Source organism: Neoarius graeffei, chromosome 2 (assembly GCF_027579695.1).
Source record: "Neoarius graeffei isolate fNeoGra1 chromosome 2, fNeoGra1.pri, whole genome shotgun sequence".
Taxonomy (NCBI): Eukaryota; Metazoa; Chordata; class Actinopteri; order Siluriformes; family Ariidae; genus Neoarius; species Neoarius graeffei.
In genome coordinates, this window is record NC_083570.1 from 65,316,029 (window position 1) to 65,342,636 (window position 26,608).

At 40.8% G+C, this 26,608-nt stretch overlaps 1 protein-coding gene across 2 annotated transcripts in view; it reads left to right on the forward strand.

Moving 5' to 3' along the window:
* The window catches only part of mafb (MAF bZIP transcription factor b), a 107,202-nt gene that overhangs the window by 70,841 nt on the left and 9,753 nt on the right, over nucleotides 1-26,608 (forward strand). Inside the window, exon 3 of one of the 2 annotated variants that reach the window (XR_009654077.1) lies at nucleotides 4,774-4,830. The exons of the other annotated variant lie outside the window; for it this stretch is intronic. The gene's annotated coding sequence lies outside the window, so the exon portion shown is untranslated. The remainder of the gene's footprint in view (nucleotides 1-4,773; nucleotides 4,831-26,608) is intronic. 2 annotated transcript variants of the gene reach the window in all.

The following is a 26,608-nucleotide window of genomic DNA, read 5'->3' on the forward strand; positions in this document are numbered from 1 at the left end:
AAAGAACAGAAATACAGAAATTTTCTTCCTGAAACACGCCTTCCTCAGCTGTTTTGTGACAAATTACATTTTGATGCTTTTTGTACTGTAGTTTTGCTCAGGTGCAGTAGAAACAGAAACGGAACATCTCTCATCAGTTGACAAATTTCTTCCAGTGTTTCATTTCTACCATCTTTCAGATGACAGAACTGTTGTGATATCTGCGGAGTTTTCAGTAAAGGTCACCACTAATAGCAATTTGCACAGGACGAATGATTCAAAGTGTGGAAACAATCACCTACATTGCACTCTGCTAAGTGACCTTCTGACAGCTTGATTCAGGATGACACATTTCCTTTCTGGCCATCAGATCTTGCCATCAGATCATAGCCTATAAACTCCTGCAGAGAGTACATCAGTAGGGACAGTATACACACCTGGCCTTTGACCCAAAGGTCACCCAAGGTTAGTGATACCATGATTGACCAAACTAAGTGTGACTGAGTGAGTAACATGATCAACGTTTGCACTAGAAGGTTTGCTAATATATTGTGATATGGTCAGTAATAAGGTTAACGGTGTAACCAAAATCAAGGACAGGGTTGGCGGTTTCATGAAATTGTCTACTCTTCTCTTTTCCACGTAAATGTAGGTTAAAGCTTTATGTTTTCAGTCTGTGCCTGTGGCCAAGACACACCGTCTGGTGGCTGTCATATAGTTTCAGGTTAAGATCGAGAAAGACTGTATCAGCAGTTTGCTTCCTTTTTCCTTGTGGTGGAGACGATATGAGGCACGTCTCTTAAATGGAACATTAAATTGTGCCATTTACTCGCCGTATTTTTCTCCATCACACCTCTGACCGCACACTGACTTTCTCCTTCTCGCATACACAGTGAAGAACCAATCAGAAAATCATTAAGCATTGCTAATTTAATTTTATACACACACTCGCACATGAACACACACACACAGAAATATTAAGGCTATCCTCTATGCTTTACAAATTCAAAATGAATTTAGTTATGAGTTTGTTCATGAAATATTCACAGTGAGTGTTTAATTGAATAATTGTGTTTTGGAATTTATTTCTAAGTCACAAAACTACAGCAACAAATGTGTAAAACATCGAAAATCATTGTACCAGATTAACAGAAACACTGCTTTTCTCTTTAGTATTCTCTTTAGTATTCTTCCATCTCACCTGTCTGTACTGTGATATTGTTAGCTGTTAAATGCCTGGTCTTTAACTGTACTAATGTCTCGGGCTCTCTCTCTCGCTCTCTTTCTCGCTCTCTAGTTCATTATTATCCTTTGTGTCTGTCTCCGTCTTTCTAATATGCATCAAGTACGTGCTCTAATTGCTCTGATTGTAAGTCAGAGAGGCTGCTGTTTATTATTTTTTTTGTTCTGTGTGTGTGTGTGTGTGTGTGTTCGGAACTTACTGAATGTGTGTATGGAGATTGCACAATCCTCTGAAACCTCAGTCACTCTGTGTGTGTGTGTGTGTGTGTGTGTGTGTGTGTGTGTGTGTGTGTGTGTGTGTGTGTGTGTGTGTTAAAAATCACTCAGGTTGCACAAATGGAAAGATGTTTTTCCGAAACATGTCCAGTGTTCCAAGTTGCACTTTCATGGTGTGTGTGTGTGTGTGTGTGTGTGTGTGTGTGTGTGTGTGTGTGTGTGTTCCTTGCCATGTACATTTCACTAATGCCGGGCAGGAGGCAGGAGTTAGGATAATAAGAGTGTTGCAGGAGGCAGTGAAACTATCATGGTCTATGTGAGGGAGAAAAAAGCAGAAGTTTGATCGTTCTAAACTGAAAGGATTTGAAGAGAGCTCACATTATTACAGAGAAGAAGAAAGAGTGAGGAGATGGGTTCTAAGCCACACATCGTGAGAGTTTAGGCTTTTGTGTATATCGAAGGACACACACACACACACACACACACACACACACACACACACACACAGACAGTCTTGAAATACTATAGAGTATTGGAGTATTTTCACTTGACCTGTGTGTATTACTATAGCTAAATAAATACAGTACCAGGCAATAGTTTGGACACCTTCTAATTCACTGGTTTTTCATTATTTTTATTAATTAAAAGTCACTTCATGTTTTAAAGTAATGATGGATGTTGTTTCTCTTTACTTAGCTGAGCGGTTCTTGACATAATATGGATTACTACAGTTGTGGAATAGGGCTGTTTACTCTATTATTATTATTTACTATTTGATCTCAAACACATTAAGAAGGCAAGAAATTGCACTAATTAACTTTTGACAAGGCACCTATTAATTGAAAAGCATTCCAGGTGACTCCCTCATGAAGCTGGTTAAGATAACGCCAATAGTGTGTAAAGCGTCATCAAGGTAAACGCTGGCTACTTTGAAGGATCTATAATATGAAACTTATGTTTTTAACAATTTTTGTTTACCACATAATTCCATACATGTTCTATATGTTATTTCATAATTTTGATGACTTCAGTATTGTTCTACAATGTAGAAAATAATCAAAATACAGAAAAACCTGGAAATGAGTAGGGGTGTCCAAACTTTGGACTGATAATAATAATAATAATAATAACCAGCAGAAAATCTTTTGTCTCTTTTTGTCTTTTTTATTGAATGACTTTTGTGTAACATGTTTAAAAATGGTCATATGTTGCTATAATGAGAACATTTGGTCTCCACAAAGTAATATATACAGTACATGGCCCTCTCTCACACACGGTGTGTGTTTTACACCTTTTGACTTATTGGTTATGATAAATGAGTAATTTAAAAAAATAATGGCGTGAGATGGAGATATAAGATGGAGAGAGCAAACCAGTTAAAAGGAAGTGAGAAGATGAGATGAGAATGATGAGCGAGTGACAGCAGTTTACAGGTGCTCTGTGAATAAAGAAGAAGAAGAAGAAGAAGGTGTCCCTCTGTTTGTGTATATTATTTAAGAGATGTCATTGGAGAGATCATGTACCGCTTAATATTTTATCATCTCTCTCTCAGTGATCTGACGGCAATACTAGTGCGCCCAGCGAACTGCACTTCCCCATCCACCCCCCCTCCCTCTCTCGGGTGTCGGCACTCGGTCCGTGTTTCCGCTGGCTGGATAGCGTTACTGGCTGTTTCCTCATATTAGCAGAGCTATCAGGTCGAGCCATCGATCTCTACTGAGAGCGCACTGAGGAGAAGCTCTTCACTACTGCTGCTGTCTTCTCCAGTTGGGAGGAAAGGCAGCCCAGAGAGCTGCACTTTGTGTGTGCGTGTGTTTCAGATACTCCCTTTATTTATCTGTCACTTTCTGTATGTGTGACATGTAAATAAGAGATGTGTGCTCATACAGAATACAGAGTAATGGCATTCCTCGTTCACTTCATTAGTTCACTGAGGACATGGCAGTGCAAATACAGAACACACACACACACACACACACAGTGTTAGTGAAGCATTTATTGCCTAAATAGTTAATGCGTCATACTCCTATTTACTAAACTCATTAGTGTAGAATTGATTGGTCCTAAATACAAACTCGTATAATAATAATGATAATAATAATAATAATTATTATTATTATTATTTGTATTAATTGAACAGAATTTATTTGAACTAAGGAGTTGTATTGTATAATACTGTATATGTTTTAGGTATAGCCATTTTTTTTTCATGTTTCAGTGTATTTTCTCATTTACTTATTTGGAAAACAATACTCTAAGTGATAAGGACAGGCCTGTAGGTACACAGAGACACAGACCGAGAAATAACCATCACTGTTCATACCACTGTTATAACACAGTTTGCAATTATCTCTAGAATTTTCATGGGATATTAATAGATCCATATTTGGATATGTTGTTATAGTCTAATTCATAGGTTTGTGTGTTTGGTTTCTGTCTGTAGCACGTGTCATCATTAGGGCAAAAACAACAACAACCTGACCGCATCTGTACTGTTTTTAAAAAGAAAAAACATTGACAGTTACTAAGTTTATGCTGATACCTTTGAGAGATTTAGAATTCATTTTAATAACAAACCATCTTCCATGACAGGATTCTTTGTGTAAATTGGAAGACTTTGTTGTTGTTGAAGTTGCAGACAGATCCAGGAAAAGAAGAACACAAAGAGCTTGAGTGTAGATATCAGAGTATTGCGGTGATGGTTTTAAAAGTTAGGATGTGTGAAACTAAAATATCTTAACCACACACACACACACACACACACACACACACACACACACACACAGTGTTTGAGCTTGAGATATCTTAGCAGAGCTGATGTCTGAGAGTAGCTGCCGTATCCCTTCTTTAGATAAAGTGCACTGCTCTCACTCTTCTCCTCTCCCCAGTGTTTGTCTCCCAGAACATTCTGCTGCTTTTGTGGTCGTTATCACTTCAGATGTTTCTGTATGGCATGCACCAATGCTGTGGGTCATTTGAACAAGTAAACGGAAGTTAATTACACACGTGTATAATTTGTTTATCACAAATGCAGACTGTTAGAATGAGACTAATTTATCTGGGAAATTAGACCTTAATTATATCAATAAGAGCATTAATTATCTGCCCTGCACGGCTGTGCACTATAGCATACTGCTACCTCTGTGTGTATAGAGATTGTACAGTAAACAATAATGGTCCATAAATTAATATGCTTAGCAGCTATAAATAGTCATTGTTTATAGTAGATGCATGTACATGAAAGGGCTGGTGTATGTAATTGCTATGTGTAGTTAATCCTATACAATAACTATTGCTGTCCATCTGTCAGTGTGGTGAATGTGCTATATTTCACAGCTCGGTGTGCAGAAGGAGCTCCAGCGCAGTGTTAGGGCACACCAGTGGCTGCCTGAGGTACTGCACAGCCTGTGTGTGTGTGTGTGTGTGTGTGTGTGTGTGTGTTTCTGTCTCTCTCTGTCTGTCTCTCTCTCACTTAGATCAATATCAAATGATTCATCATATCAGTCAAGCCCTGATGGTTTTCCTGCACTAGAAACCTGTAGTCTGCACAATCTTCAGTCTGTATTCACTACTTTACCTTGTTAGCATCCCATGTTCACCTGTAAGTCAAGTGTCCCACCTCGGCATCATGGCTGACCCCGGCCTTGCCTGTGTGCACTAATGAATAGCTACATGAGAGGAAGTTAATGGCCATGTCATAAAGCCACAGGCTGAGTGTGATTGATGTCTGTTCATTAAACGCCAGTGTTGAGATACTATCTGTGCAATCTGTCATTCACCACTCAGATTAACCTCACCTCCTGCCTCTCACTGACATGGTAGAGGGGTTTTTTTTCCTTTTGAAATCTTTACAAATACTGAAAAGGCTATTTTACACTGTTCGTGTCATCTCCGCCCTGCTCGGTGAGTATAGAAAGCAGAGCTTTAGAGTAGAATGAACCAAACAGGTCTTCATCAGACTTGTAAAAACAGGCTCCTAATAAGCTTAGCACATATTTATTTTATGGCTATAATCCAATTATTTGAATATTAGGCACATTTGAGAAATATGTACAATTATTTTTATTCAGTGGAGCCATTAGAGAGAGCTTTTATTTTTTACTTTTCCACCCACCGAACTGTTAGAGTTTAAAATGCAGTTTTAAAACATTTTTATATGAACACACCAGATTATATTAACATTCCAGTCCAATTTTTATACTTGTGTTTAAATTATTTAGCTTCGGATTAGGAAATGAACAAATTTCTTAAAGAAATATATTAATGTGACTGGTGTCAGTCAAATGGGGTGCTTTCAATAATAACTTACTAACCATATAACTATATAAGATACTATATGCTATATGATAACCTTCATAATGCTCTCCAGCTAATGGAAGAGCTAATGTAGTATGATTTCTCTCTCTCTCTCTCTCTCTCTGTATTATATATATATATATATATATATATATATATATATATATATATATATATATATATATATATATAAAAACCCAAAATACAAAAAAGCAACAAAATATGGGATAAAAGTATTTGATGGTAAGAACGTATCTTTTTTTTTATTTTTCAAGAATTATTATTATTATTATTATTATTATTATAGTATTTTTCATAAATTGCTCCTGTCATTTCACCGGTTTGTTTACATTCTAAGCGCAAATGATTTTGTTGGATGTTTTGTATAAAGTTTTTATTTATCAAATGTGCAAAAAATAAAAATGCTCTGTTTCTCAACATCCAATGAATGTGGAAAGAACAAAACAATTATTCCACTCATATATATATATATATATACACACACACACACACACACAGGGTTAGTCAAAATTATGTTAACACAAATGGTTGAAAGCATTTACTCACAAAACATACATCATATATGCAAGATGATTTACAGGACGGTCTCAACCTGTTCGCCATTGTGTTCAACACACAAAAACCAGCGAGCAACAGTACCATTTAATCTGTCACCCATGGTGTACGTCTATCTGCAGGAGAAAAATAATCCATTAGTGTGAACATAATTTTGACTAATCATATATATATATATATATATATATATATATATACACACACACACACACACACACATATATCTCATTCTCATATATATATGCCAGTTCTATTCAGTTTGATTAGCTGGAGTCAGAAGTCCTTCATCAGAGCTCAACTCTGTGTGTGTGTGTGTGTGTGTGTGTGTGTGTGTGTGATCTCGCTGTAATCAGTTAAGCCAGCTGACAGAGCGGTGCACATTATTGTGTTATCTATATCAGACGCAGGGCTGTGTCTGTGTCTTTGCATGATGATGGACCTGAGCAACGGTGACTGGAGTTAATGGCTTTTTAAATGTCATGGAATGTCACAGAATGATAAAATGGGAATCGGTTATCCCAGGTTAGAGTGCTCATCTCTTTGAGAGAGGAAGGCATGTATATGTGTTTAGTCATTCCCTTGTTCTCTTCTTTTCTCTTTCTGTCCCATCACCCCACCACCAGCACACACCCAGAAATGTGACAGGAGTTAGTCTAGTGTGTATGCTTTGTGATAGAGTGTTAGAGAGTGACGTTCTGTGAGTGAGTGAGTGTGTGACAGGTGAAAGACTGTGTCCACAAGCTGTAATAAAGTAAAATATCTGTTTTCTGCACTTCTTATCTTGTCTCATATATGGTTTATATAAAGCACCACTGTCTGTGTCTGTCTTTCTCCAAGGTGGTGTTAGCTCTAGCTCTGCTCTGTTCGAGCTCATCATTAGGGCTGTGGCTGCAGATCACACACAGCTTTAACCCAGTGCTCTTAAAGCCTACACAAATCCCCACTGACCTGCTGTGTTTTGAAGGAGAGGAGGCACAGTATGGGACAGCGCGCTGAGCTACGATCCCGTTTTTTGTCCTGCTGAATGTGATTGTATGAAGGAGATGAGCTGATCAGAGGAGTGCAGAGTTAATCACACCACAAAGCAGTGTGTTCCTGTGTAGTGTTCCTGCCTTGGTGCTGGTTATTGATAGTGCTTATTTTGTCTCTAAATTGATTTTGATTTATTTGGTATGCTAGCATCATAAAAGATTTAACAAGACAATATTTTGTCGCTTTGTTGTGACATAAGTGCATAACTGGAACACTGAGTATTTCTGGAGTGTGTATATATGTTTGTGACAGCACTGTCGTTCCAGAACAGACCCCAATTTGAGACTGATGGCTAAAGGAACCTGCGATGAAGCACTGACTGATGAAAGCAATTAATTCGGAAGGACATTATAGTGTCACATTTACAGTGGTGGATACATTCCAAGTACAGTACTCAAGTACTGTACTTAAGTACAACTTCAAGTTACCTGTACTTTGATTATTTCCATTTTATGCAGATTTATACTTCTAGTCAAGTTTATTTGTATAGCACTTTTAACAATAAAAATTGTCGCAAAGCAGCTTTACAGAATTTGAACGACTTAAAACATGAGCTAATTTTATCCCTAATCTATCCCCAATGAGCAAGCCTGTGGCAACGGTGGCGAGGAAAAACTCCCTCAGACAACATGAGGAAGAAACCTCGAGAGGAACCAGACTCAAAAGGGAACTCATCCTCATTTGGACAACAACAGACAACATGACTATAACATTAACAGTTTTAACATGAAGTCAGTTTTGTTGATGTTATAACTCTTCATTGATGGAAACTTGAGTGCAAAACTGTTCATGACAACTGCAGTCCTAAAGTTAGCAAGTCAACTGTAGTCCTCAGCCATAAAAGCATTACTGTAAGAGTCCACAACATCCAACCATCCATCCATCCATTATCTATATCGCTTATCCATCAGGGTCATGGGAGAAGCTTGAACAAATCCCAGCTGACTTTGAGCTAGAGGTGGGGGACACCAGGGCAGGTCAGCAGTCTATCACAGGGCTAACACAGAGACAAACAGCCACTATTGGCCCTTTTCCACTACCCTTTTTCAGCTCACTTCAGCCCGACACGGCTCGCGTTTCGACTACCAAAGAACAGCACGACTCGGCTCGCTTCAGCCCTGCTTAGCCCCTAAAACTCGCACGGTTTTGGAGTGGGGCTGAAGCGAGCCAAAGCGAGCCGAGTGAGGTTGGGGGCGTGAGCAGACACTCCCCTGTGCACTGATTGGTGAGGAGGAGTGTCCTCACATGCCCACACACGCCCCGCAAGCACGCTGGGATCTGTAAATACTGTAAACCCGGAAGAAGAATAATTACGAATTACGAGAATTTCTGAAGCCTTATGCGCCTCGCCTCATCTATACGCGCTTGCCAGTATCTGTTGGCGTTGTTGGTGACAACAAGCCACAGCACCAAGACCAGCAACACTAACGACTCCATGTTTATTGTTTACTATTCGGGTCGTGAGACTACCGCTTAAAAGCTCACTGATGTCACTGTTTGCGCCGCCTAACGACATCACGTGACGTCCACCCACTTTCGCTAAGTCCACCCAATGTGTCCACCCACTTCCAGCCAGCACGGTTCAGCGCAGTTGTAGTCGAAATGCAACTCCAACAGCCCCACTCAGCTCGACTCAGCCCAACTCAGCACGGCACGGCTCAGCCCGACTCAGCCGCGTTTGTAGTGGAAAAGCGGCATAACACTCACATTCACATCTATGGGCAATTTAGAGTAGCCAGTTGACCGAATCCACATGTCTTTGGACTGTGAGAGGAAACCAGAGCACCCAGAGGAAACCCATACAGGCATGAGGAGAATGCAAACTCCATGCAGAAAGATCCCAGTCAGGCATGTGATTCAAATCCAGAACGTTTTTTCTGTGAGGCGACAGAGATAACAACTATACCACCATGCCCTGATTACTTGTTAATTTTAAAATTACAAATTTTCTTACCAATAAAAATCATGTACTGTAACTCTAAATTTGATGATTCTGAATTTGAATGATTGCGAAAAACTGAAAGGTGAAGTGTTCCTTTATGATTTGAGTAAAACTGTCCTACTTCTTAAGCGAAATAAACTATTTAATAACCCTCTTGGATCAGCTGGAAAATCCGTTATCATGAAGTTGAAAACAGAGCTGTTTCTCTGAGCTCAGGAAAAGTTGACTTTTCAGAGATATGTTGTTCTCACAGGATAACGATGCTACAGACATGTGATGCTCTTATAGAATATGATGTTTCGCTGTACCCAAAAGTATATAAAGTAGTTAAAATGAGCTTAAACAACTACAGCAGTAAAATGCAACATACACATTAATGCAGCAGTAATATTCATTCAAAACATCATATATAATAGCAAAACACTGACAGGGACCAGTTTTGTGCAGAATACTTTTGATGCTTTAAGTGGATTTTGCTGATAACACTTCCATACTTTTACTTCGATAAGGTTCTGAATGCAGGACTTTTACTTGCAGTGGAGTATTTTCAGGTTCATTTTACTTAACTTCTGAATACTGTATTTCTTCCACCAGTGCACGTTTAGGTCTGTTTATGATGCTCGAATCGTAGGGGATTGAACATAACACTTGCTTTGGTGAGACAGGAGTGCAACATTGAGTCACTGAGCGCTTCTGGAGTGTGCGTTTATCTCCAGTACATGTGTAATGGAGATTAAATGAACAGTGTGCTGGGTGCATTTTGTTTTTCTCTAGTTTCTGATATGCTAATTATGTGAATAATTTCAGGTATTGGGACTGTGGGACAATGTTGGGTACATGGTTATTTTTATGAATTTAAATCTAATTGAAGTCCCAGCTGCTGCTTCTTACCGTATAAGATTTGGGGTTTTTTTCCCGTTGTCCTTACCATGTTTTGAAGTATATCTGTCTATAGTCCAGGCTCGATTTCATGATTTTTATTCTATTCTGTTCTATTCCACAAAACCTCTTTAGTGCATCTCCTCTGTGTATTCAGGCTGTTAGCCAGCGCTGGTCTGCAGTCCTGTTCCCTCACAGTGCTCGTGTGCTTTGGCCTGTAAACTCAGCATTGTAAACAGGAGTGCTGGGACTGCGGCGCTACATCACACACATTAGTTCTCATTTATAGAGCCTGCTTATGCAGATGAGCTTCTCTCTCACCCCATGCTCCAACCTGCCAGACTGACTGCATTCTAATGGGACACACACACACACACACACACACACACACACACACACGCTGCATTCTAATAGGCCTCACAACAATTAAAAGCACCAGGGGCCGGTTGGGGTCACGGGCACACCGTCGCCTATGACTCGCATTATGCAGGGTCGTCAAGCACACACTAATTACGGAAGATGATTTAATTAATGGTGCAGTGATACCCGCCACTTGCAATTAAGCATCTTGATACGCATGTATTTTTCAGCATAAGACCACACCTCTTTTATTAACACCTTTCTCGAAAGGAAACACACTTTAATAAACACAAATACATCAACACAAAGTGCAGTATGAGTTGCATCATCGTGTTCAAACATCTTTTTCTGGATCGCTTGAGAAAGTCGTCACGAGTTTATTAACTGCCTCTGCCTGGTTGTCAGCGCCTCGTATCGCTTCCTAACAATTTCCCAGTTAACCCCAAGACAGAGTGACCCCCTGCACTGAAAATCTGAAACCCTGTCACTCTGAGCTGCTCTTGTTTGTTTTCCTGCTTCCATTAAAGATTTAATTCATGTAGTTAATCAGCGGTAAATTGAGACAAGGCAGGATCGTGTTGCTCAGTCAGTGTGTATACAGGGCTGAAATCTGTCTGCTGTACTGGTTCAGTCTGTCCCCACTGTTTATGTACCAGTCTGGCTGAGTGTTCATGGGAGATCGCAAAACACAAGCGGCGTGAAGAAAGATGTGCAAACCTCCGCTTAGCTCGGAACTGTTCTCGAATGCAACGGCTTTGAAAAATATTTTGTTTGAAAGAACTAAAACTTCAAACTGTAGCTCTGCTCACCACTGTAGTTTTCTGCTAATGGCTTCCAGTCTTATTTGTATGACTCGTATTCAGGAAGACACACAGAGCACAAAAGATGCACAAACACACATACGGATCTCCAGGGACAATAAACCAACTGACTGAAGTGAGGGGGGTTGGAGTGATAAAATGTAAAGGATGTATGCTAAACTGGTGCACTGCCTCATGCACTCTGAGGAATTAGACTTCCATACGGTGATCTGAATCACTCACAGAGCACACTCACTCTGCATTGGCAAACACACACACACACACAAACCCAAAATCCAACCTTCCATTATAATGATTCTTACAAATATTCAGAATCAAACAAATTAATTTGCTTACTGCTCTTATCTCAGGCCAGGTTCACACCATCTGTAGCACACCACATCAGTTCCGCAGCACATCACAAAAAAAGGTGTGCATCTGTTTAAAAATATTTCACCTTTAAAATTCACGGAGGTTATTAATCAGCTTCTGGTTTCTTTCAGAGCGCATGCTGTAATTTGTCACTGCTCACAAGCAAACATATACACGAGCGCTTATATGCACACGCGCGCGCACACACACATATTGAGGTGTGTAGATATGCTGCAGTGTACAGAAGGTCTTTCAGTGACAGAGAGCCGCAGTGTATGTGCACTGATAAACGTGAGCTCGCACTCGTCACTTACTAAAGAATAGAGCTCGTCTGACCTGCCCTTTAAAACAGGCTCCAGTTTGAGGAATTGTATGTTACGAGTTCTAAAAACGACAGGATGTTCATTCGTCAGAACAACATTTCACAGCATGCTTTCACATGTTCAGATTCTTAAAAAATTCATACAACATCCTGTGAAAAGTTATAAAGGTTAGGGCTGGGGTGGGGTTTGTGGTTGTACTTTATCATTCGTATGAAATCTAACAACATCGTTCTCACTCATTGAAATACTTAAGAATTTTGCAGAATATCACACTCCATTTGATCACCACTAGCTTGGATTTATTAAATTCGTTGAACACACACACTTGGCAAGGATTTTGTTGTTGTTGTGAATGATGTGCAGTGATGGGGTCACTACACTCGCACTGAGCTGACAGCACTGACAGTCCGGAGCAGACTGACCTCCCTGCTTCACTCACTCAGCTTCAATCAATCTGCTGAAATCAAACCCATCGGGTCACCTTTATGATTCTGAGAGAGATGAAACTGAAACTACTGCTATTAAATGCTTGCATGCGCTATATTTAGTGCAGCCATACATTAACACATCTGCAAAAAATGCAGAGTTTTCACACCATGAAATTTTTTGCTGAAGTGTCATTAGACAGAAGTCGATATCAATGTTAGAGTGCATGCCAAGTCATTGAAAAAAAGAAAGAAAGAAAGAAATCTCTCCCCTGTCACACAACATTCAATTCACTTGAATCAAGTCAAGGGCAAAAACTCAGAAGCGTGCATTAGGGGCATGACTAAATACTTTCTGTGTAAAACCGATGGCGTTGTACCATGTTCATTCATTCATTCATTCTATACCTATTACACATTGTGGGTCACAGATGAGCTGGATCCAATCCCAGCTGACATTATGTGACAGGAGGGTACGCTTTGGACAGGTCGCCAATCAATCGCAGGGCTAACACAGAGAGACAGACAGCCATTCACACTCACATTCATTACACTGGCAATTTAGAGGAGCCACTTGACTTGACCTGCATGTCTTTGGGAGGAAACCAGAGCACCAGGAGGAAACCCACGCAGATACAGGGAGAACATACAAACTGCACACAGGAAGGTCCCAGCCGACCGGCAGGTCTGAATCCAAAACCTTCTTGCTGTTTCGTGACAGTGCTAACCATTGCACCACCACTGTACTCATTCATTTCACGAAATACTGTATGTAATACAGGGGCGGCGCGGTGGTGTAGTGGTTAGCACTGTCGCCTCACAGCAAGAAGGTTCCGAGTTCAAGCCCAGTGGCCGACGGGGGCCTTTCTGTGTGGAGCTTGCATGTTGTCCCTGTGTCTGCGTGGGTTTCCCCCACAGTCCAAAGACATGCAGGTTAGGCTAATTGGTGGCTCTAAATTGACCGTAGGTGTGAATGTGAGTGTGAATGGTTGTGTGTCTCTATGGTGGGGTTTACATTAGACCGTATCAGCAGATCAGCAGATTAACGTTTTTAAAAACGATTAGCGTGCACACAGCAACGCCAATACACGGATACGCTAATCACATGACTAATTAGACGGCACGTAAGTTGAAATGTAATGTGTAAATTTCTCCTCAGCGGCTCGGCTCCGCAGGCATCCTGCGCTCCAAATCACTCCGCCCTGTACAGCGAGTGCCCTCTGGAGGGTGCGCACTCCGGCCCTGCGCAGCTCACAGAGCGCGAGAGTGAAGCGCACGAGCAGTGATTCGGGACTGAGCCGCTGTGCGCACGTCACTTACCACTTGCAAGTGGAAGGATGGCAAGCCTAAAGACAATCATAACTACACAATGGGCAGTATTTGCATCAGTATTTGCAGTATTTTCATACTTTTATACTCTTTAATGAAAGGTGATACAAGGCGGAAGTCCGCGCCGTTTTTCAGCAGTCGCGTCACATGACCAACGCCAGCGAATCAGGAAGGTGGATGTCACAGTGACGTTGTCCAATGACGACGCCAGCTAGAGCTCAGCACAGCGTATCCTCGTATCTCAATGTTTACACAGCACCGGATCAGATACGAACTGGGTTGAATACGTGGACGCTGGCGGATTCCCGTTTCCCGGCGTTTTAATGTGAACGGACAGTGCATCCGCGAAGAAAATGAGACAGATACGGTCTAATGTAAACTTGGCCTATGTGTCAGCCCTGTAATGATCTGGCGACTTGTCCAGGGTGTACCCCACCTCTCGCCCATAGTCAGCTGGGATAGGCTCCAGCTTGCCCTGCACAGGATAAGTGGTTACGGATAATGGATGGATGTGCATAACACAGACTACACCCTTTTTTCTGTTTTGAAGAAACGGGTAGTTTTGTAGAAAGACAGACATTTCTTCACAATATTATATTGCGGTTGCAGTTTTCTTGCTTGAACAGAACATTTTGTCATGCAGACAGATTGCAAGGAGGTATATATGAGAGAAATGTGTTTACAACAAAAAGGAAAGCGAAAACGTCCTCAGTTAAAAGGCAGTAAGGACGAGTAAGCAGCCCAAACTGCTTTTCCAGAGCTGTGAATGGGAGCGCTGCGTGGGACTGCGGAAGTGCGCAATGGAAAGGAAAGATGGTGCCAATCACGTTTTACTGCTTGTACAGGAAGAACAGTCTTCTATATCTTTTGTGTTCTAGACACATTGATCCATGCGTACGATCCAAAGAATCACACACACACTCGCATATATCTGTTTACCAAAGAAAGTTAATGCAGCTCAGCATAAGACCATGGTATCCCGCCAATATTCATTTCAGATAGCGCATAAGCAATTTCATCCCACAAATCAAAAGAGGGAGAAAAAAAAACGCAGACATCTGAGTAATGATGATGACTATTCTATAACATCATAACTCTGGTATTGTCATGCTGTCAGTTTTTCATAAGCCAGATTAAAATATAGTTGTGTTGATGGGAAGTAATTTATTAAAAAGTGCCATTAGGCTTATTTACAACCTGATCCTGGTTTGCTGCCAGTAATACCATTAACTGCAATGTTGAAACTCATTATGTTATAAAATACACAATAGTAATTGTAAAACAACAAAGGTGCATTTTTTTTTTTTCCTTTTTGAAACTCGGTTGTTGAGAATGAGATGCCTGTGTTTGTTGGGCCTCTCAGGCTGCCGTAGGGCCACAGTATGTGTTCCCAATGCAGAGCATATGGCCAAGGACAAGCCAAGTGTGATCTCACCGAGTCCTGTGTGTACAGCGCTGTGACTCGCCTCAGCAGCACTACTGGCCCCGTAAACTGACCACATAATCCTGACTCGTACTGTGCACTGGATAATCATCAGAATAACATCTCAGTCACATTTCTTCAAATGAGACGAGTGATTCGTGCTGCAGGAAATTAAAACACATTAATTGTCCCCTCTTCCCTGGTCTCCTCTGAGCATTTTTCTGACCCCTCAGCCTTAATCGCCATGATCTCGGGCACTGCGATCTGCCAAAATGTCATCATAGTATAAACAGCCACGACCAGAAAACGAGTCTGCAGATTAACATCAGTTCGCAGTGTGTTTAATGTGATCTTTAAAAACGAATGCCAAATATTGGTGCAGAGATTAGCGTGAGTTATATTTGCTCAGGGATTATGTGGAATTAGATTATCTCATGTCAGAGAGAATTCCTGTGCTGGCTTATCACAATGGTTAATGATGTTGCCTTTTAGTCTTTTTTTTTTTTTTTTACACTATAGTACTGAAGAGACGTAGCAGATTTTATTTCGTTCCACATATTCCAAAGAAGCTTGTTAAAATGAACTGCATTGTCCTGTTCACGCATGAACTCAGATCTGCTCAGTGTTTGCTGTCGGCCACAACAGTGTGACAAAATCAACAAGCAAGTAGTCACAAGCGAACAGTTTAAGCCGTGCACAAGGTGAGAGCTACAGCGAGACGTGCAGCACGTGTGTTCCCCGCTCCTGCAGCTCCACAGGCTCGCGCTCACTTGCGTTGTTCGACAGTTGGAGATACGGCATGTTCGTTAGGGAAATCTCAGCATAGCTTTTTTCACTCGATCTATGGCAGGTGTAGCACAAGCTGATCAGATGCTTGAGTAACATGCACACATGTCCCCGTGGGTATGGGAGCCAAGATGTAGAGCTCCCTCCTTGGGATTCAGCCCCGTAAATGACACATTCAGTCATGCTGGAGGAGAGCGAGTGAGGATAGACATGTGAGAGTGAGTATGTGAGTGTGGGTGAGATAGAGGCCCTTAGTGAGTTGAGCTGCAGCTGGAAGGCACCATTAGGAGGAACTGGGAGGCATTTGAATAAATCGAGTCATTAGGTAGCCGTTTGTGAGAGAGCCGTCACCACCTGACAATCCAGCAGTGCCAGCTCTCTCTCTCTCTCACACACACACACACACACACACACACGCTCTCTCTCACTCTCACATGCCCTCCTGCGGTTCTGCAGGGCGTCACAAACCTGTTTCCTAAAATTACAGGCCTTCTGGTGAGCCAGACTCACACTGTCACTCCTATCACTTTCACTGCCTTTCATTTTTCACTTTTTATTTGCTGCATATGGCCAAAAAAAACGTTCAACATATGGGGACTATTGTTGCTGTACACATAACTCAACTGTTAATGACAGTGCATGATGTGTTTGTGTTAACCTTATGATGAAGACTCCGTCTCTTCGCCTACATGCCTGGAGCCTTATGTTCTTAAGAAAAGATGTGAGAGCAGACTAAAGTTCCACAGAGTGGATAAACACTGTTTAGAGAGCATGCATTAACTTATAAAAATGCTGATATTCACAACTTGCAACCAATATTATTATGCATAATAATTACACTGGTGTCCACTGATCACACAGCCCATAAATGAAATATGTTAGTTAATGAATTATGTATCAAAGCTATGAGAGAGAGAGAGAGAGAGAGAGAGAGAGAGAGAGAGAGAGAGAGAAGAAAAAATGGCCAGTTCAGTAAGATGTGAACCACAGGTGGATATGCATGATTCATAGAGCGATGAAATGCTAAACAAGCTGCAAACGAACAAATCTAGATGACGCTGTATGATTTAACATACACGGCTGAGATTCAATATACAGAAAAAAAATCCTTTCTTTCTCAGACAAATATTCACAATAATGCAGGAAATGTGTTTCCTAGAGGCCATATACAGTATATGCGCAGCAGCTCTCCACCGCATGGCGTGATTCAGAGACGTTATTTTGCCGTCTTTTCCAAGCCCTAAATCCTTGTCGCTAGACGAATTAATTCTGTAGTTTGTTACTTGTTGGTGTTGTTTGGATTGTTTTCTTTGGTTAAGGGATGCCACCGAGGGGGTTTAACACTTGAAAGCACGCTACGCTGAACATGGTGTATGCCTGAGGTCTCAACTACGCAAACACAGGCAGTGTTTAAGGGGTAAAACACACACACACACACACACACACACACACACACACACACACACACACACACACACACATCATTAAGTAATATAATAAAGCAGCAGAGAGAGAGATTGTTCCATTGTAAAGAAAAGAATAGTTAAATATTATGCCATAAAAGAATTTTATATTAACTCCTGTGCATAGTTGTATAAATCAGTGAACTTTTCTTTAATCCCTGCATTTAATTAATGAGCATATAATAAAAAGAGCTCTGGATCTAAAGCAGCAGAGAGAGAACAAGCAGGAGAAAGATCACCTCCGTCATCAGGAGTACATCTGCCCTACACATCTGGCATTCTGCAGTAGTGTTATGCTTGCTTTTAACAATACAAGATGGCTGCCATACATACACAGCAGTCATACATGGCGTTGTACGAGTACCTCCTCAAACTACCATCAGGAGTTCACAGGATACACCGAAGCGACGTGAGCAGAAACACAACAGGGCAGCAACCGTGACCATGGTGGACGAGAAGCCACAGAGTTTGCTCACATTTGTATAATTTCTTCACGATGCTCCACTGCAACAAATTTATATCCCAGATTTGATAATGTGCAATGATTAAAGGAGAACTGAAGTCATTTTAACTTGCTTTATTTCTTAATTAACGTGTCATTCAATTACGTTTTCGGTTTTAGTAACCTTATATCGTGACTCGGCAGGCGTCGCTTATCCGCGCGATCTTCACGAGACTTGTGCGAGACTTCGAAACGTGAAGTGTCAGCCAGGTGTCAGTGCCACCATTTTGAAAACTGTTTCCCAAACGAAATATTGCACAAAACGAGTTTAAATGACGATTACTGCCTACTTTTTTCAAACTTTCCTGATTGCCATCAAAACAAACAAAACTTCCGGCTGGATTACGTCAGCATTCGAAAGAGGGCGCGCGCGTCTTTTGACAACGTTGGCAGATGTCGGTCACTTTGATTTGCGCTGTACACTTTACTTCTGTCCTACGATGTCTCGCACAGGTCTCAACGAATCTCGTTTACGGCCGTTGCTTTGACATACGGACTGATATATTACAGAGCATTTTTCAAACACTCATAACGTGCTATAGCAGCGACAAAATATCGATCAAAAATGCGTTCCTATATTTAATAAAATGAGATAAATAAAATTTTGATAATAAAAAATGTGCCTTTAGTTCTCCTTTAATGTTACCTATCCACAAGGAAATAGTGGCCTAGCGCCCCCTAGTGGGTATCACTTGTAGTCCTACAGGTTCACAAAAAGTACGCAGACGACATAATACTGCTTGCTTGTGTTGCGACTGTGTGAACACACACCAGCTGTGTGAACGCCAGCTTTAGTCTTTTCATTTGATCGCTCCATACATTGTGCAACTGAACAATTTACAAAATGACCGTATCTAAACAACTCTGTTTCTCGCACCCACATCGTCTACACAAGTGTCAGTAGATTAAGCTGACAAGTGTGTGAGCCATGTTAGATGTGTTTGAGCAAGAAAAAAAAAATGCAGACGATGGAGACTCCAGAGGGCTGGGAAGCAGAAGGCTTTTCTCAACCTTCCTAAATAGACTAGGCACTTTGGGGACTGCTTCTTCTAAGTGATAAATGAAAGCTTTGGCGAAACAATTAGATTTTAGCTAAATATTAAGCCATAATTAATATTTAGTTGATTAAACTAACATCATTTAATTACATCCGTGTTAGAAACACATTGCAGCCATAAGCTGTTTTTGAATGTTTTTAAGACAATGAAATAAACATTGAGTCGTGTGCGTGCAAACTTTTGACCGGTGTTCCTTTTGTGTCTGAGAGAAAAAGGAGCATTAGACAGCGAGAAGGAGAGACTGAGAAACGAGCAGCAGAGAGATCTATTCTCGCTGGCAGCCTTAACAAGCTGGATTAAATTGCTGGTCGTTTATGTGCCCGTGACAAATCTATTTATATAATACTTTTGATAGCTATAGATTGGTGCAGTGGTGCAACTTAAAAGGTGGAGAAAAATGAACTTTCAAAGCTAACATGGCGGCTGGAGGTGGCTGTTAACCTGCACTCTAATGAGCAGTCTGTGACAGTGGGAGGTAAAAACGCATGCACTCGGACTGAGAGAGAGAGAGAGCTGCTCACTTACTGCATCTAACACACCACTACATCATGGAGGGACTTTCCTGTGAGGATGAGCTATTAGGACGTCTTCCATTGTAAAACAGGAATCCCACAAGCTAATATATATTTAATATTAGTTAATATTTTATAGTCTTTCACTTTTGGAAAGTGGGTTGTTCGAATACAGTGTTTCTGAAATTAGTGTGCGCGAGGGTCCTGACTTTTCACACACACTCAGGTGTGTGTGTGTGTGACCTTGGAGTGGCAGCGCTGGTTAAACAGTGTGTCGGCGAGGCCGCTGGAGCGTGTCTGTGCCGATTATGAATGTTTCATTACTGCCACCTCAGCCTTTAGCTCTGAGCCTTCTTCTAAAGTGCACTGACAAATCCTCTTTCTTCCCACTCTTTTTTTTACGTGTGTGTGTGTTTTATCCACATTGTTTCATCCACCTCCATCCCATCCTTCCTTCCTCTTCTTTTTCTCTTCTCTCATTAATTTTTACTCTTCCTCTCTTTCTCTCCCTCACTGTGATGAATCTCCAGGCAGAGGGGAATAATTGTACTTGAGCCCAAGTGCTCATTTTTCTCATGTTTTGAAAGCTGTGGCAGGTATGAGTTCTCTCCTCTCATTTCTCTGTCACTGTGCGGCTTCCTCACAAAGGAAATACGACATAACTCAAAGTGCCCAAGGTCAGTTTGGCTAAAGAGATCTTCAGCCTTTTTGGTGCAATAGAGATGAATAGAGATACAAGAATGAGAGGTGAATTTTTTAAAAAAAAATGTATATACTTGCTTACGGAATGTTAAACTCATTTAGAGAGCTGTACATTTTTGCTTTGTTTAAATCGTTTAATGTGCCAATTTTACAAACGAAAAAAAAGCTGTTATTGGACGGCAGAACGAAGTGCAAAAGCAGCTACAGTTTAATTCATCAAGCAGTCTACATTCTGTAAATATGCAAATTAGAGTCCCAACCCAACACACTCACCCATCCAACCCTCCCCCCCACAAAAGACCACGAAAGTGGATGATCGTACAATTCTTTCCTCGGTGTAGAAAAACCTCTTCATAGCATCTAGCCAAGTCAAGAACACTCTCGAGGAGGTAGGCCTGTCATCGTCAAAGTCTGCAATCAAGAGACACCTTCATGAATGTAAATTCAGATGGTTTACCTCAAGATGCAAACCACTCGTAACACTCAAGAACAGAAAGGCCAGATTAGACTTGGCTAGAAATCTTGCCCAGTTCTGGAACAACAGATGAAACCAAGATTAACTTGCATCAGAATGATGGGAAAAGAAAAGTATATAGAAGGAAAGGAAGGGCTCATGATCCAAAGCCACATCATCTGTCAAACATGGTGGACATGGGTATGTATGACTGCCAATGGAATTGGGACACTGGTGTTTTTGATGATGTGACTGCTGATAGAAGTAGCAGGATGAATTCTGATGTACTGTATATAGAGATATACAACCCTGATTCCAAAAAAGTTGGGACAAAGTACAAATTGTCAATAAAAACGGAATGCAATGATGTGGAAGTTTCAAAATTCCATATTTTATTCAGAATAGAACATAGATGACATATCAAATGTTTAAACTGAGAAAATGTATCATTTAAAGAGAAAAATTAGGTGATTTTAAATTTCATGACAACAACACATCTCAAAAAAGTTGGGACAAGGCCATGTTTACCACTGTGAGACATCCCCTTTTCTCTTTACAACAGTCTGTAAACGTCTGGGGACTGAGGAGACAAGTTGCTCAAGTTTAGGGAGAGGAATGTTAACCCATTCTTGTCTAATGTAGGATTCTAGTTGCTCAACTGTCTTAGGTCTTTTTTGTCATATCTTCCGTTTTATGATGCGCCATATGTTTTCTATGAGTGAAAGATCTGGACTGCAGGCTGGCCAGTTCAGTACCCGGACCCTTCTTCTATGCAGTCATGATGCTGTAATTGATGCAGTATGTGGTTTGGCATTGTCGTGTTGGAAAACGCAAGGTCTTCCCTGAAAGAGACGTCGTCTGGATGGGAGCATATGTTGCTCTAGGACCTGGATATACCTTTCAGCATTGATGGTGTCTTTCCAGATGCATAAGCTGCCCATGCCACAAGCACTAATGCAACCCCATACCATCAGAGATGCAGGCTTCTGAACTGAGCGCTGATGACAACTTGGGTAATCCTTCTCCTCTTTAGTCTGAATGACACGGCGTCCCTGATTTCCATAAAGAACTTCAAATTTTGATTCGTCTGACCACAGAACAGTTTTCCACTTTGCCACAGTCCATTTTAAATGAGCCTTGGCCCAGAGAAGACGTCTGCGCTTCTGGATCATGTTTAGATACGGCTTCTTCTTTGAACTATAGAGTTTTAGCTGGCAACGGCGGATGGCACGGTGAATTGTGTTCACAGATAATGTTCTCTGGAAATATTCCTGAGCCCATTTTGTGATTTCCAATACAGAAGCATGCCTGTATGTGATGCAGTGCCGTCTAAGGGCCCGAAGATCACGGGCAACCAGTATGGTTTTCCGGCCTTGACCCTTACGCACAGAGATTCTTCCAGAGTCTCTGAATCTTTTGATGATATTATGCGCTGTAGATGATGATATGTTAAAACTCTTTGCAATTTTACACTGTCGAACTCCTTTCTGGTATTGCTCCACTATTTGTCGGTGCAGAATTAGGGGGATTGGTGATCCTCTTCCCATCTTTACTTCTGAGAGCCGCTGCCACTCCAAGATGCTCTTTTTATACCCAGTCATGTTAATGACCTATTGCCAATTGACCTAATGAGTTGCAGTTTGGTCCTCCAGCTGTTCCTTTTTTGTACCTTTAACTTTTCCAGCCTCTTATTGCCCCATCCCAACTTTTTTGAGATGTGTTGCTGTCATGAAATTTCAAATGAGCCAATATTTGGCATGAAATTTCAAAATGTCTCACTTTCGACATTTGATATGTTGTCTATGTTCTATTGTGAATACAATATCAGTTTTTGAGATTTGTAAATTATTGCATTCCGTTTTTATTTACAATTTGTACTTTGTCCCAACTTTTTTGGAATCGGGGTTGTACTTTCTGCTCAGATTCAGTCAGATGCTGCAAAACTGAATGGACGGCGCTTCACAGTCCAGCTGGATAATGACCCAAAACATACCAAGAATCAGTCAACCCAGTGAGCATGCTTTTCATAGAAAGACCCATAAACAAGCAGCAACTGAAGGCAGCTGCAGTAAAGGCTTGGCAAAGGATGTCAAGGGAGGAAACTCAGCATTTGGGATGTCTCTGGGTTCCAGACTTCAGGCAGTCACTGACTGCAAAGGATTTGCATGCAAACATTAAAAATAATACTTACGTTAGTTTGTCCAATTACTTTTGAGCCTGTGAAGCAGGAGGGACTATGAAAAAAATGGCTATAATTCCTAAACAGTTCATGCAATATTTTTTGTTAAACCCCTTAAGTTAAAGCAGAAAGTCTACACTTCAATCACATCTTGATTGTTTCATTTCAAATCCATTGTGGTCGTGCACAGAGGCAAAAGCATGAAAAATGTTTGGCTGTCCAAATACTTATGGACTGTGTACACCAACCCCTTCTTCTGGCAAACTGGTGATGCCTGTCCTGCACATGCATATAGGAACATGATAGGCTCTTATTTCTGTGATGATAATATCTGTGGAAAAAAAATCAGATTTTCAGGATTTTTTAAAAAAGAATTTCTGCTTCCCCATTTCTTAAAAGAGTGGCAAAACATGCACTGCATGACTGCATCTTAATTTTTACTCAATATTACTTGTTCTTCTTGAAAAGATTTCATATAAACAGTTATTCCACAAAATCAAGTCGTACATGAGCTGATAGCTGACGAGGTGCGTAGCGCCGAGTTGACTATAAGCCATATACGATGAGATTGAGTGGAATAACTGTTTAATTCTATCCACACTCACTGGATTTTGAGAAGCAGAGCATTTTTATTTTTTGCAAATTCGATAAATAAAAACTTTATACAAAACGTCCGACAAAATCATTTCCGCTTAGAATGTAAACAAACCGGCAAAATGACAAAAGCAATTTGTGAAAAATGCCATACTAATTCTTGAAATATATATATATATATATATATATATATATATATATATATATATATATAAAAGATATGAGCTTACCATCAAATACTTTTATTCCATTTTTTGTTGCGCGCTTTTTTTTATTTTTTGAGGTTTTGTTTTCGAGTAGAGTTTTTATTTCGTTCTCCGTTGGTTCAGCAACACGCACCGCCATTTTGTTTTTCTCTACTCACAGCATATGAGCTGATATACTAGTAGTAGAGTAGCCAATCAGAGCATGCGATTGCTCATATCCAGCGAATGTGGATAGAATAATATGCATTATACAACAGATAGTTATGGTCCACTAATTTGATTGAATATGTATATATATATATATATATATATATATATATGTGTGTGTGTGTGTGTGTGTGTGTATGAGAGAGAGAGATTTAAAACAAAAGCCAAACAGATAAAAACCTGTGCTGTAGAATGCAGTATTTTCTGTACTCTGCACAGTGAGGTTAAACTGTGATTGCTTAACACTAGGCAATGCAATCATCAAAGCAGAAACATCAAATACACACCTGGATACACACACACGTGCGCGCGAACAAAAAGAAAAGGTTAAACAAAGAAATACATGTGAAAGAAAGATAAGGTGCACTTAAGTGTCTCATGGGGAAGAGGGTGTTTCAGAACACTGCTACATTCAGTCATCAGCAAATCTAAAGGGCTGAGAGAAAGAATTCATCAGGAAATTAATAGAGAAATATCTATCGGCTAAGAGCCGGTCCAGTCCACTCTAGTCAGCTACTGGCTTTCATGGAACCAACATCGACTTTATAACAGCACCTAATAAATATTGACCTACATTTTAATCTCATGCTAATCTTCAGAGCTGGAGAGATGGCAGTTTATTGTTGGCAGTTGGATGATAAATTTTCCTACTCTCATGTGTCTATGGAGTGTATCCTCAGAGAGTGACAGGATTGATTGGAATCATTAAAAATATCTACAGGCTTTGGCATTTCACAGGCCAGTAAGCCAATGAAACTTTGAGAATGAGCCGTAATTATTTTCCTACAGCCAATATTAATTTCAAAGTTATAATACACTAAATATACTCATAGTAAGGATTATTGACCAGCTATATTGTATGCTTCAAGGAGCTGAGCATAACAATAAAGCGCAGTGTAAAGGAAGTTCACTATTCCAATTCTCACATGTAATTTCTCTGTAGCCTTATAAACGCTGTTACGAATCGGTGCACAAGCATAATGTTTGTACAGCACTTAGAATACTATAAAACGTAAAATACTTGAATGTAACACATGCCCGCTTTTGTTTCTGGCTACATTCGCTGTGGAGGTAGGAATAAGTGGCTGAATTTGGACGTCTCAAAGCTTCCAGCTGTGTTGTTATAGCCATGCCGCCGAGCGGTAGAAGTGTTTTCTGAACGCTACACCTCTACCACAACTGAGTGTTGTTTAAAGCCATGGGGTGTTGTAGAAACGAATGAGTTCGATCAGCCTTTTCAAAACTAATTACAATTTAAATAAAAACAAACAAACACCCAAACACCAGCAGCAATATTGAGCCAATAAGGTGGAATTAAAAGCTCATTCCTGTGCTGTAATTGCTCCATGAAGTGTAGATATTAAGCACCTGGTCTACAGTATGGCTGTACAGCTTGCACATCCTCGACACAGATGTGTGGCAGAAACCAGGAGACAGACTGTTGATGAGGTTGGAGAGAATCCACACAGGTCAGAGAGCAGCTTGCTATTTACTGACAATCCGTAATAAGCACTAATGATAGCTTTGGTACATAACTTGTCATAATTCCCCCCCTCTCGCTCCCGCATCCATCCATCCCCCCCCAACACACACTGTCTCCTCTCTATTTAAACAAGTAGAGAATGAAAGAGTGATCCAAATTGAGAATGTCACTCTAAATGGGGGGAAGTTAAGTACGCGCAGAGCGTGTGTTCAGAGAGAGAGAGAGGCTTTTGGTTACACAGAAAGCTGTGCAAACAGGAACTGATACAGTCTTATCAAGGTGTCAGTGGCAGAGCTTGTTACCTCAGAACAACCCCTCTGTCCTCTAGGCACTCTATACCCTGTACAGCAAGATCAGATTAACACTTAAAGCATCACATACAGGGTCAAAAGTATTAAATAGCTAAATAAACACTTCGCAGTTGATCAGTGGCTTGATATTATAGTATCTACTAAAATGCAACATATTGAACGTGTTTAGTGCCAAAGGTAGCTGCCATCATATAGATGATAATCAGACTGCAACTATATGAATATGAAAGTAAACCCAAACAAAACTAATCTTAGAAGGGATACCCTTGAGTGCTGAATTTGCTCCTGGACCATCCATCCATCCATTATCTGTAGCCGCTTTATCCTGTTCTACAGGGTCGCAGGCAAGTTGGAGCCTATCCCAGCTGACTACGGGCGAAAGGCGGGGTACACCCTGGACAAGTCGCCAGGTCATCACAGGGCTGACACATAGACACAGACAACCATTCACACTCACATTCACACCTACGCTCAATTTAGAGTCACCAGTTAACCTAACCTGCATGTCTTTGGACTGTGGGGGAAACCCATGCAGACACAGCGAGAATATGCAAACTCTACACAGGAAAGCCCTCGCCGGCTGCTGGGCTCGAACCCAGGACCTTCTTGCTGTGAGGCAACAGCGCTAACCACTACACCACCGTGCCGCCGCTCCTGGACCATATGAAGCCTTTTTCTCTCTCTCTCTGTGTGTGTGTGTGTGTGTGTGTGTGTGTGTGTGTGTGTGTGTGTGTGTGTGAGAGAGAGAGAGACTGTCTTTTACTGCACAGAGGTTCAAGGTTGGGCTTTGAAAAATGGCCTCCTGCACAGCAGTGAAAGAAAATTTATTGATTAACTATCAAATGATTCCAATACAATGATCAATAAGGCTTTGTGGGAAAGACCTCAGAGGACCGGCAGTTTCCTTTGAAAAAAGGAGAAAAACATACCCTCATGAATCCTTCAGTGCCTCCTGCA